Genomic DNA, 12,406 nt, shown 5'->3' on the forward strand with positions numbered 1-12,406 from the left:
CATGATGCTGCCACCCACGTGCTTCACGGTTGGGATGGTGTTCTTCGGCTTGCAAGCCTCCCCCTTATTCATCCAAACATAATGATGGTCATTATGGCCAAACAGTTATATTTTTGTTTCATCAGACCAGAAGACATTTCTCCAAAAGTACGATATTTGTCCCCATGTGCAGTTGCAAACCGTAGTCTGGCTTTTTTTATGACGGTTTTGGAGCAGTGGCTTCTTCCTTGCTGAGCGGCCTTTCAGGTTATGTCGATATAGGACCCGTTTTACTGTGGATATAGAATACTTTTGTACCTGTTTCCTCCAGCATCTTCACAAGATCCTTTGCTGTTGTTCTGGGATTGATTTGCACTTTTCACACCAAAGTACGTTCATCTCAGTAGACAGAATGCGTCTCCTTCCTGAGCGGTATGACGTCTGCGTAGTCCCATGGTGTTTATACTTGTGTACTATTGTTTGTACAGATGAACGTGGTACCTTCAGGTGTTTGGAAATTGCTCCCAAGGATGAAATATACTTGTGGAGGTCTACCATTTTTTTATGAGGTCTTGGCTGATTTCTTTTGATTTTCCCATGATGTCAAACAGAGGCACTGAGTTTGAAGGTAGGCTTTGAAATACATCCACAGGTACACCTCCAATTGACTCAAATGATGTCAATTAGCCTATCAGAAGCTTCTAAAGCCATGACATCATTTTCTGGAATTTTCCAAGCTGTTTAAAGGCACAGTCAACTTAGTGTATGTAAACTTCTGACCTACTGTAATTGTGAAATAATCTGTCTGTAAACAATTGTTGGAAAAATTACTTGTGTCATGCACAAAGTAGATGTCCTAACCAACTTGCCAAAACTATAGTTTGTTAACAAGATATTTGTGGAGTGGTTGAAAAATGAGTTTTAATGACTCCAACCCAAGTGTATGTAAACTTCCGACTTCAACTGTACATATTTTACTCTAGGACGCCCAACAGTCTCACAAGACTTGTCTTAAGGTAGCCCGATACCAGTTAAAAAAATTCATGGAAGTATATATGGAAATAGTTTAGTGCCAACAAAAGGATTTAAATATGGGGAAAAAAATACACAGTATAATAATTTCCTGATCTTTCTTCTATCTCTCAGATATAGGATAGACACTTTAAAACAAATTACACTTTCATGCATTTTTTGACTATGTTTTTCCATGTATGAAAGCTGTTTATCACCGAGTTTTATTCGTGGCAGACTTTGCAGTAATCACTGCATTCTCTGTCGGAAGGTAGACTGGACCTCTTTGACGTCGCGTAGGATCGAAATGTTTCATTTTGTAGTAGCCCTTTTGCAGAAACTCCCACGTTGAAATTCCATCTGTCACCCAAGACTTAGGTACAACTGCTTTTACCCAGTGAGCATCTTCTGACGCAGACGTTCATGTATGTTGAAAAGACGTTGAAATTTGGTCCCACTGCCCTGGCCTTGATTTCAACGTCCACAGAAGTCGTGATTTCAATGTCCACAGAAGTCGTGATTTCAATGTCCACAGACGTTGTACCGGCCACAATTTGGAAAAAGTTGAGTCCAACTGATGGCTCGCTGTCATATACCCTTATACAAGATTGTATCATGATGGAGAGGCAATGCATGTTTGAATTTCACCAAGAAGAACAATTTGAGGTTGAAAAGATGATGTTGTCTCTTTCGGATGAAAAGTCACCAAGTACAGACAATCTTGTCGCTAAATCGCTTAGAGTCACAGCCAACCATATATCCACTCAAATTTGTCAAGTGCTTGACGTGTGAGGTGTGGGCAGAATTTGGAAAGAGTCAAATGTCATTTCACTGTTCACTGTTCCTAATAGCAGTCCTATATAAGATTACTGCCTGTATTGAGTAAAATAATGGAGAAAATTGTATTTGTGCAAATCCAGGATTATTTCTCATGTAAAGTTCTGATAAGGGTTTTCAGCATGCATCCAGAGAAGGTAATTCTACATGAATGGCCTTAGAGCAAATTTACATTTACATTTACAGTTTAGTCATTTAGCAGATGCTCTTATCCAGAGTGACTTACAGTTAGTACAAATGACAGACGATTGGCTAAAGAGCATAGATGACAGAATCTTAGTGGGGCCAGTGTTTAGACTTCAGTGCTGCTTCTGTTGTAATTGATCATGAACTATTGGTAGGTAAACTCAAGTGTTATGGATTCACATCCACTGCTCTATCCTGGATGGAAAGCTACTGTGCCTATCCAGAAGGCAAAAAGTTTTATTTAATGGAAGTTTCTCAGACAGTATATGTGGTGTTCCCCAAGGCAACTTCCTAGACCCACTCCTCTTCTAAAGTTTGACAAATGATTTACCTTCAATAATTGAAAAAGCAAGTGTGATTATGTATACTGATTACTCTGCAATGTATAGTGCTGCATCAGCATATAATGAGCTACCTCACATACTGAGCAATGTGATTAAGAACCCGAGCAATGAATTAAGAACACCACATTTGGGGCTCCCGAGTGGCGCAGCAGTCTAAGGCACTGCATCTCAGCACTAGAGGTGTCACTACAGACCCTGGTTCTATCCTGGGTTGTATCACAACTGGCTGTGATTGGGAATCCCATAGGGCGCCGCAAAATTAGCCCAGCGTCGTCCAGTTAGGGTTTGGCCAGGATAGGCCGTCATTGTAAATAAGAATTTGTTCTTAACGGACTTGCCTAGTTAAATAAAAAAATTATTGTGTTTGGCCCTAGAAATATGCTTGCTGGTGACCTGCAATTAAACTTGTCAATAGATGGGGTGACACATTAGAAGCATTGCTATCCTGGCCTGATCATATTGACCACATTGTTATTAAGATGGGAAAATGTATAGATGTGAACCCCCGAAAATATACAAATATCTAACATTTGTAAAGTGATTAAATCTTTGGTCCTGTCACACCTAGAGTACTGTCCATTCATATGGTCACCTGCAGAAAAACTAAATCTTACAAAAACTCCAGCTAGCTCAAAACAGAGCTGCCAGATTAACTATTCATTGCTTTGGCCATGGCTTTGTGTTAAAAGTAAATTACTCTCCGGTCTTTAGATTTTTCTTAGAAATGTAATCCAGTTCAAGAAACCCCATAATTTCTCAGTCCAATTAGTGTATACCAGTAATAGATATAATCACCAAACCTTACCAAGGACAAATCTCCTCAAGTCATCACTGAATGGAACTCCATACCAACTCATATTTCCCAAGCAAAAAGTAAATTCACATTCAAGAAAAAATGTGATCGACCATATCACTTGACAGATACCGATCACTGAATATGCTAATTGAATGTTAAATGTTACCTTTCAGGTATTTGAACTGTCTGTAATGTCTACTTGTTAATTGTTTTTAATTGTAAATGTAAATTGTAAAGTGTTTTTGTTTGTAATGTATTGTTCATTATGTGTCAGCCCCAAGGAAGACTAGCTGTCATCATGGCGTCATGGCTAATGGGGATTGTAATAAAATTAAAACAAATGAAACAATCTTTTCATGCAGGGCTCCCTTGAAAAAGAGACCTCTGTCTCAATTGAATATCCAGTGCAGTCAAAATCCATGTCTATCTAGAATATCATAAGACCTGAACAGCTGCAATTAAACCTAAAAGCATGTTCATCAATGAATGTGTTCTCTGAATGAAAAGAGGGCATACTCTAATCAATTTGCCGGAAGAGGTGTCTAGAGATGGTGTATGCCCATAGCGGAAATATCACATTTACATAAGTATTCAGACCCTTTGGTCAGTACTTTGTTGAAGCATCTTTGGCAGGGATTACAGCCTAAAATCTTCTTGGGTACGACGCTACAAGCTGGGCACTATCACGACTTCCGCCAAAGTTGGCTCCTCTCCTTGTTCGGGCGGCGTTCGGCGGTCGACGTCACCGGCTTTCTAGCCACCGCCGCTCCATTTTTCATTGTTCCATTTGTTTTGTCTTGTTCCCTGCACACCTGGTTTACATTCCCAATCACAGTGCATGTATTTATTCCTCTGTTTCCCCCCCATGTCTTTGTGTGGAATTGGTTTTTGTTACGTGTTTCGTGTGTACGCGCCAGGCTGTGTTTTCCCAGTTATTCCGTGGTTTTTCCACGAAGGATATTTATTGTAAAACATTTGATCATTTTTGTGACTGTTTTGCACCTTGCACTTTTACCTTTGGCTGGAGGTTTTGACGCAGTGGCGTCTGTCTGTTGTATTGCCTCTGCCTAAATAAACTGTGCGCCTGTTCACAACTTTCTGCTCTCCTGCACCTGACTTCTCCACCAGTAGTGCACACCTTGACAGGCACACATGTATTTGGGTTGTTTCTCCCATTGTTCTCTGCAGATCATCTCAAGCTCTGTCAGGTTGGAGGGGGAACGTCGCTGCACTGTTATTTTCAGGTGAACCTTCGCCCCAGTCCGAGGTCCTGAGTGCTCTGGAGCAGGTTTTCATCAAGGATCTCTATGTACTTTGCCTCGTTCATCTATAAATTCCATGATATTTTTCAATGGGATTTTATATAATTTTCCCCCAAAATTGTTATTTTTCTGTGGCAGTAAATGTTTATGAATGACTCCTAAGTGTGTAATTACAATGTCAATTGATTCCCTGAGGGGCAGTTGAAGATTACTTGCACTTTGGCTAATATATACAGTACCAGTCAAAAGTATGGACACACTGACTCATTCAAGGGTTTTTCTTTATTTTTACTATTTTCTACATTGTAGAATAATAGCGAAGACATCAAAACTCTGAAATAACACATATTGAATGACGTAGTAACCAAAAAGTGTTAAACAAATCAAAATAGATTTTAGATTCTTCAAAGTAGCCATCCTTTGCCTTGATGACAGCTTTGCACACTCTTGGCAAAGCTGGACAGTACCAAAATATATTATCTAATGATTGGATTTCTTCACAGCAAAATCTGCAAAGCTGGGATGGTTGTATCCCACATACAGTATATATATAACATTATATTTGTTGCAAGAACTTTGTATAATAATTTAAATTGAAAAATTCTAAGTTTTGAATCTGACATTGTTTTGCTTATTAGTTAATAAACCATGTGCCATGGAATCGGTACATCAGAAATCTCCCAACTATTTTGCAATCTATATGGCACAGCTGTCATTTTTTTGGTCTTTATGGGAAATTCCACAATAACGGAATTATGATGAGATTTCAAAATGTTACCAAACAAACCTATGTGACTAATTTTAACAATTTCCACTGAACATTTTTCAAAACACATTTACTGGAAGAACTATGCAGATGCAAGGTTTGGTAACAGAATTTAGGTAAAACTTCCGTTTTTTTATGTGACCACATTTTCCAAAAACTCTGTTAAATATCTGCTCTGAATTAAGATTCATAGAAGTCTGCAGAAAGAATGTGCCATCAGCTATGACTTGACATCTTGACTTTGAAAATCGATTTTGGTTATTTAACTATAGTAAATGAAATGGGTTCACATCCGGTAACAGAATTACTGTAATGGAATTACATCATGGTTACCTGATCCGTACCATACAGAAACGCATAATTATGGATATGAATATAATTCTCTTCATGGTGTATCCTGAAAAAGTAAACAAAGGCAGAAATAAGCAATATATACTATTGCGTATTTAGATATTATTCTACACACTGGCTATTATTCTAATGTGCTCTGTACCAGACCAAATCTGAACCAGTCATAGACATGTATGTTTCACAAGTTTGGACATTACAGAACACACAGCAGGGAACAGTAGAGTACAGTACAGTACAGCACTGCAGAGTAGAGTAGAGTACAGTACAGTACAGCACTGCAGAGTAGAGTAGAGTTCAGTAGAGTACAGCACAGTAGAGTTCAGAACAGTAAAGCATTATGTTCAGTACAATACAATACGGTACAATACAGTACATCATACTGTACTCTGCTCTAGTATGCTCTGCTGTACTGTACTGAACTCTACTGTACTACACTGTGCTGTCCAAACTTGTGAAACATAGACATCTCTGATTGTTTAGATGTGTGCTCGATTTTATACACCTTTCACCAACGGGTGGGGCTGAAATAGCCAAATCCACTCATTTGAAGGGATTTGTATATATAGTGTATTTACACATTAAATATCACACTTCTGTCTACTTCAAGTGTACACTGTCTACTGTCTACTTCAACTTGTTCCTATATAACTACTGTAAAAATGATAAATATATAACTATTGCAACAAGAAATTGCATTGTTGATGGTAGCCTCCATGCAGGTATACAAGCACAGCCGGCACAGGCCCATAGTACCAAATCTTATAGACAGATAAATCAAATAATCCAGTTTTTAACAAAAATGTAATGTTTTATGATGTGATGATGTTTTCTGGAAAATTTAGTAAAATCCATGTATTGTTGAATATAATGGTCACAATCAATACCAGTTTATGGTTCCTGACAAAATGAGAAAAGTATTTATTGATAAAAGTTTTTTGCAAGAAACTACGTAAAAAAAAAAAAGAAATGCCAAATGTGCCCGTAGTTGCAAAATCACCCAGATCTGTAGGAAAGTAAATCCAACGTAATCCCTAATTAAGATTAGATTTTAAGGCCTCAAAATGTGAAGACTGTGCAAGGGGTGTCCAGACTTTCGCTAGGCACTGTAAAACACAAATGTAAAACACAAATGTAGACTGTAGACTGGAGATTGTACCACTGCTTTCTGTATACTGTTCTGCAACCCTGTCCTCTCAGTTCTATATTGCCTGGCAATCTCACCATTTATTTTACTCCCACACCAAGAGACCATTTACAAAAGGCTCATTAAATATTGAATGCTTCAAACAATCCCACCATCCTCATTCCCTATGGACAGATGTCAGCAGATTCCCAGAAGGCATCTACTTTACCATATTGCTTTGGCTATCTTTTAATGAATTTTGAGTATCACATCTGATATTTGCCAGTCTATATGACACTTTGTTGCTACTAAAGCTCAGCGTGACATGGCAGGTTGGATTTAACCTGTTACCGGAGCAATTTCTCCTAACCCACTGTGTTAATTAACCCTTCTGATTGTTATGCTCTGACAGGTGATGCTAACTGACAAGTAGCAGCCTGTCTGAATATGAAAGAGTATGCCTTCAGCTCAACTCTACATCTGCTGAACACTATCATGCCCATTTATTTTGTAGTGTGGGTATTGGAACATGGCCGTAGAGTTTGTGTGGGGTTGGTTGTGTACATGATCCTCCTTCATTTGGAAGTACACAAAAATAATGTAGAACTTTATTTGGGGAAAAAGTATTGATATAATTATTTCATTGGGGAAAAGGAGCCCAGAATAGAAAGCACACCTATTTCAACCATTTTATGTAATTGTGTTGGATTGGAGACCTCATGTATATGTGCGCACACACGTGAGAGCTAGTGTGTATGTTAGTGTTCTTTTGCAGTGCATACAGTATGCAGGAGGTGTATTGGCTGCTCAAACAGTAGGTCAGACTAACAGAGCCATGTGAGGGTCTCCCGTTGGGGAGAGGGAAGCACCAATCACACATCAGCTCACATATCATAGCCAGCAGGCAGGGTCGCTTCACACATGTGACTCTCCAGCAAAACACAGCGCATGTAAAAAATTAGGGACCTGAGCAAAACATACTACAAAAGCACTGCAGCATATTTACATGCTGTCAGCTGACTTCAAGTGCATGCCATACTGAGTGGCTGTAGATACATTTATGGTTTCTATTTACCAGATCCCCATATTGCTTCAGTTTCTCCCAACTACTAAATACAGTAGCTATATTTCAGTACAAATAAATTAAGCCAGGCTTTAATGAAGACAGTAGGTCTCTCCCTTTCATTTTCTCTATCTGTCTTCATGATTGCTTGTGTAAGTATCTCCATAGTTTTGCAAACTGTTTAGAAAACTGTCAATATAGTGTTTTTTCCAATTAAGGAAACTTAAAGCAACAATTAAAAGAATCACATTAAAAACAAACCATGTTTCAGCTGCAGCATCACTTCTGCCTGTGTGTTACTCTTCCAGCTGCAGCATCACTTCTGCCTGTGTGTTACTGTTCCAGCTGCAGCATCACTTCTGCCTGTGTGTTACTGTTCCAGTTTCAGCATCACTTCTGCCTGTGTGTTACTGTTCCACCTGCAGCATCACTTCTGCCTGTGTGTTACTGTTCCAGTTGCAGCATCACTTCTGCCTGTGTGTTACTGTTCCAGCTGCAGCATCACTTCTGCCTGTGTGTTACTGTTCAAGCTGCAGCATCACTTCTGCCTGTGTGTTACTGTTCCAGCTGCAGCATCACTTCTGCCTGTGTGTTACTGTTCCAGCTGCAGCATCACTTCTGCCTGTGTGTTACTGTTCCAGCTGCAGCATCACTTCTGCCTGTGTGTTACTGTTCCAGCTGCAGCATCACTTCTGCCTGTGTGTTACTGTTCCAGCTGCAGCGTCACTTCTGCCTGTGTGTTACTCTTCCAGCTGCAGCATCACTTCTGCCTGTGTGTTACTGTTCCAGCTACAGCATCACTTCTGCCTGTGTATTACTGTTCCAGCTGCAGCATCACTTCTGCCTTTGTGTTACTGTTCCAGCTGCAGCATCACTTCTGCCTGTGTGTTACTGTTCCAGCTGCAGCATCACTTCTGCCTGTGTGTTACTGTTCCAGCTGCAGCATCACTTCTGCCTGTGTGTTACTGTTCCAGCTGCCTTCCTGGAAAACATTACCACATACTGCGTATGTTTAAGGTGGACCACAGTCTGGATGTTACTCATAGGACCATCCAGAACTTTAACAATACAGATGCAGGTTCAGTGTTGGAGCCGCGCTGGACATGGAGGATCCCAGATTGGGGTCAATTTAGGGTGTTTTCACATGACTGCCATCTCCTTTGCAAATTCATGCATGAATTTGAGATGAGAGGTTACATTAAAATTGATTGAATGACCTCAAACCTGCATGGGCCACATATCTGTTTGCATATGTCTGTTCCAGTGAATGGTTTGTCGTCCAGTGAGAGCAGTAAGAATGACACGTCTCCAGACAGTCAGGCCCAGGGCTCCCTACTGATTTTCATCACAGCAGAACATTGCCAGTTGCTTCAGAGCTGTGGCCCTCTTAAGTTCTCCTTGACAAAACAATTGATGGTAATGCACTTCAGGCAGGAACGCTTCACTGTCATTTTAGAATTTTGTCTTTGGCTCCTGTGGTTTCAAACCTAATGATTCTCTCCATGAGCAGCAGCTCTACATGCCTCTCCATTGCTCTTAAACCTTTTCACCATATCTGCTATTCAGACAGGGTTCATGCTGCACATTGCAGGACCAACTGATCTTTATTCTCTCATATTCTTTGCATAAGATATTGAAAACGACTGGGAACAAATGGGCTCGGAGTCTGTCTGATCGAGCAGTAACACTCTTGTCCTCGGAACCACATACGGAAGCCGGATCGATCCCTACATCCACCCTATGCATTTCTCATCCTTCTGTCTCTCTGTTTCTCTTCTTCTGTCATTTCACAAATAAATACAAATATGAAAGGAGTTTTCAATTCTGTTCTCCTTTAAAAAATAAAGTAAGAAAAGACTGGGAACAAAGCTGTGAGGTAGTTATTGTATAAAGGGATTTGATTGTGAACAGTGTACTGTAAGCGTGTGTTTGCCTGGATGTGTCTGTGTTATTGTCAGAATTCATGGCAAAAGAAAGAAAACCGGGAACATTGCCTCAGAGCAAAGTCTTTCTTCCTTTTCTAAATCTGGGCTTTCATGTGTGACTGACCACAGAGCTAGAGCTGTGTTGTGTTTCTACAGTTGCAGAGTTTGACCATGCTGGGTTATTGAAGTGTGTGCAGTTGTCACGACTTCCGCCGAAGTCGGTCCGTTATTGTGGCCTTGGATTTATTTGACAGCATCATGCATTATGCACCGAACACCTTTTCCAGGTTGGTACAAAGAACTGATTATTCATAAGCTCTGTTTGGTTAATTAGTTACTGTGTGGTTGCACAATAAATTTGTGTCGAAGGTCAATCATTCTTCTCCTCAGTATCTATACGAAACAAAAATATAAATGCAACATGTAAAGTGTTGGTCCCATGTTTCATGAGCTGAAAGAAAATATCCCTGAAATGTTTTAAACGCACAAAAAGCCTATTTCTCATAAATTCTGTGCACAAATTTGTTTACATCCCTGTTGGTGTGCATTTCTCCTTTGCCAAGATAATCCATCGACCTGACAGGTGTGGCATATCAAGAAGCTGATTAAACAGCATGATCATTACACTGTGCTGTGGACAATAAAAGGCCACTAAAATGTGCAGTTGTCACACAACACAATGCCACAGATGTCTCAAGTTGAGGTAGCGTGCAATTGGCATGTTGACTGCAGGAATGTCCACCAGAGCTGTTGCTAGAGAGTTGAATGTTCATTGCTCTACCATAAGCTGCCTCCAACGTCATTTTAGAGAATTCGGAAGTACGTCCAACCAGCTTCACAACCGCAGACCATGTGTAACCACACCACCCCAGGACCTCCACATCCGGCTTCTTCACCTACGGGATTGTCTGAGACCAGCCACCTGGACAGCTGATAAAACTGAGCAGTATTTCTGTCTGTAATAAAGCCCTTTTGTGGGGAAAAACTCAAGTATGATTGGCTGGGCCTTGCTCCCTAGTGGGTGTGCCTGGCTTCCAAGTGGGTGCCTTCCCAGGCCACCCATGGCTGCCTGCGCCGCTGCCCTGTCATGTGAAATCCATAGATTAGGGCCTTTTGAATTCATTTCAATGGACTGATATCCTTCTATGAACTGTAACTCAGTAAAATCGTTGAAATTGTTCCATGTTGCGCTTATATTTTTATTCAGTATACATTTGATTTAGTCTAACCTTCAGTTGAGTATTATTCACTCAAGTACTTTGTTTTTCACCTGACATATTCCAGTCAGGTTGCTTGTGCACGATAACATTAAATCTTCTAATTAGTATACATATTAGAATAACAATGTCATTGTCAGGAACTGGTTATCTTCCAACAAAACAAACACTTTGCATCTAGATCTGACTTCAAAGAACCCTGGGATGCCATGGGGATTGGGTCCTGATTGTGATTAGAATGATTTCACAGAAGGCCGATGTCTTTTCATTTCTGTCTCGTGCATGTTGTTACCCTGTTGGTGTTAAGATTTTTTACCTCCACCAACACTTTGGAGGCCAGGGTCGTGGTGGCGGGCCAGGGTAAATATAGGGCTGTCAGTTGGGTCTTTGTTTGGGACAATCTAGGCTTTCAGGGCTGGGCTCCACTGAGCCCGTTGGCACAGCATAAAGCCCTCGTTCAGACTGCTCCATTTTCACATGCCTGCCATTCAAGAGTGCATCACCATGGGAACTGGGTGACACCTGGCTGCTGGGGGGACAGAAAGGGAGGTCGATAAAGTAGAAAAGTGTCAAACCGGAACCCCATGTGAAAATGTCTTATTATGGCCTGCTTCTCAGCAGTGCCATGTCATGACTACTTTTCCAGTGATGGAACTGTTGTTGATGATGGTGATGTCTAGGATGAATGGTTATTTTCCAGTGCTGGAACTGTTGTTGATGATGGTGATGTCTAGGATGAATGGTTATTTTCCAGTGCTGGAACTGTTGTTGATGATGGTGATGTCTAGGATGAATGGTTATTTTCCAGTGCTGGAACTGTTGTTGATGATGGTGATGTCTAGGATGAATGGTTATTTTCCAGTGCTGGAACTGTTGTTGATGATGGTGATGTCTAGGATGAATGGTTATTTTCCAGTGCTGGAACTGTTGTTGATGATGGTGATGTCTAGGATGAATGGTTATTTTCCAGTGCTGGAACTGTTGTTGATGATGGTGATGTCTAGGATGAATGGTTATTTTCCAGTGCTGGAACTGTTGTTGATGATGGTGATGTCTAGGATGAATGGTTATTTTCCAGTGCTGGAACTGTTGTTGATGATGGTGATGTCTAGGATGAATGGTTATTTTCCAGTGATGGAACTGTTGTTGATGATGATGATGTCTAGGATGAATGGTTGAGTTTTGACAGTACAAAAAATTCTTAAAAGTCAGCTGAATACAAATTAAACATTTTGTTTTGCAAAGAGAGAATAGGGAGAGGTCTCTCTTAAAGCTAAATCCGTAATGGTGAAACTACCACATCCATTTGCGATATTACAACAACAAAGAAGTTACTTCAAACAACATACACTTTTTCCCCCTCATTTTTGCACGTGTGACAGAACAGCAGAGTACTGTAATTCGTTTTTTTACCATGATGCTGGATGCTCCTCTACCTTTCATCAACAAAACAAAAACCAGAACAAATGCACTGGGGGCGAAGAGTGGCGCTGTTTTCCTTATGCGGATTTCAACTTCAGAGGCGTCTTCTTAGACACCATTCTGC

This window comes from Salmo salar, chromosome ssa01 (genome assembly GCF_905237065.1).
Source record: "Salmo salar chromosome ssa01, Ssal_v3.1, whole genome shotgun sequence".
NCBI classification, from domain to species: Eukaryota; Metazoa; Chordata; class Actinopteri; order Salmoniformes; family Salmonidae; genus Salmo; species Salmo salar.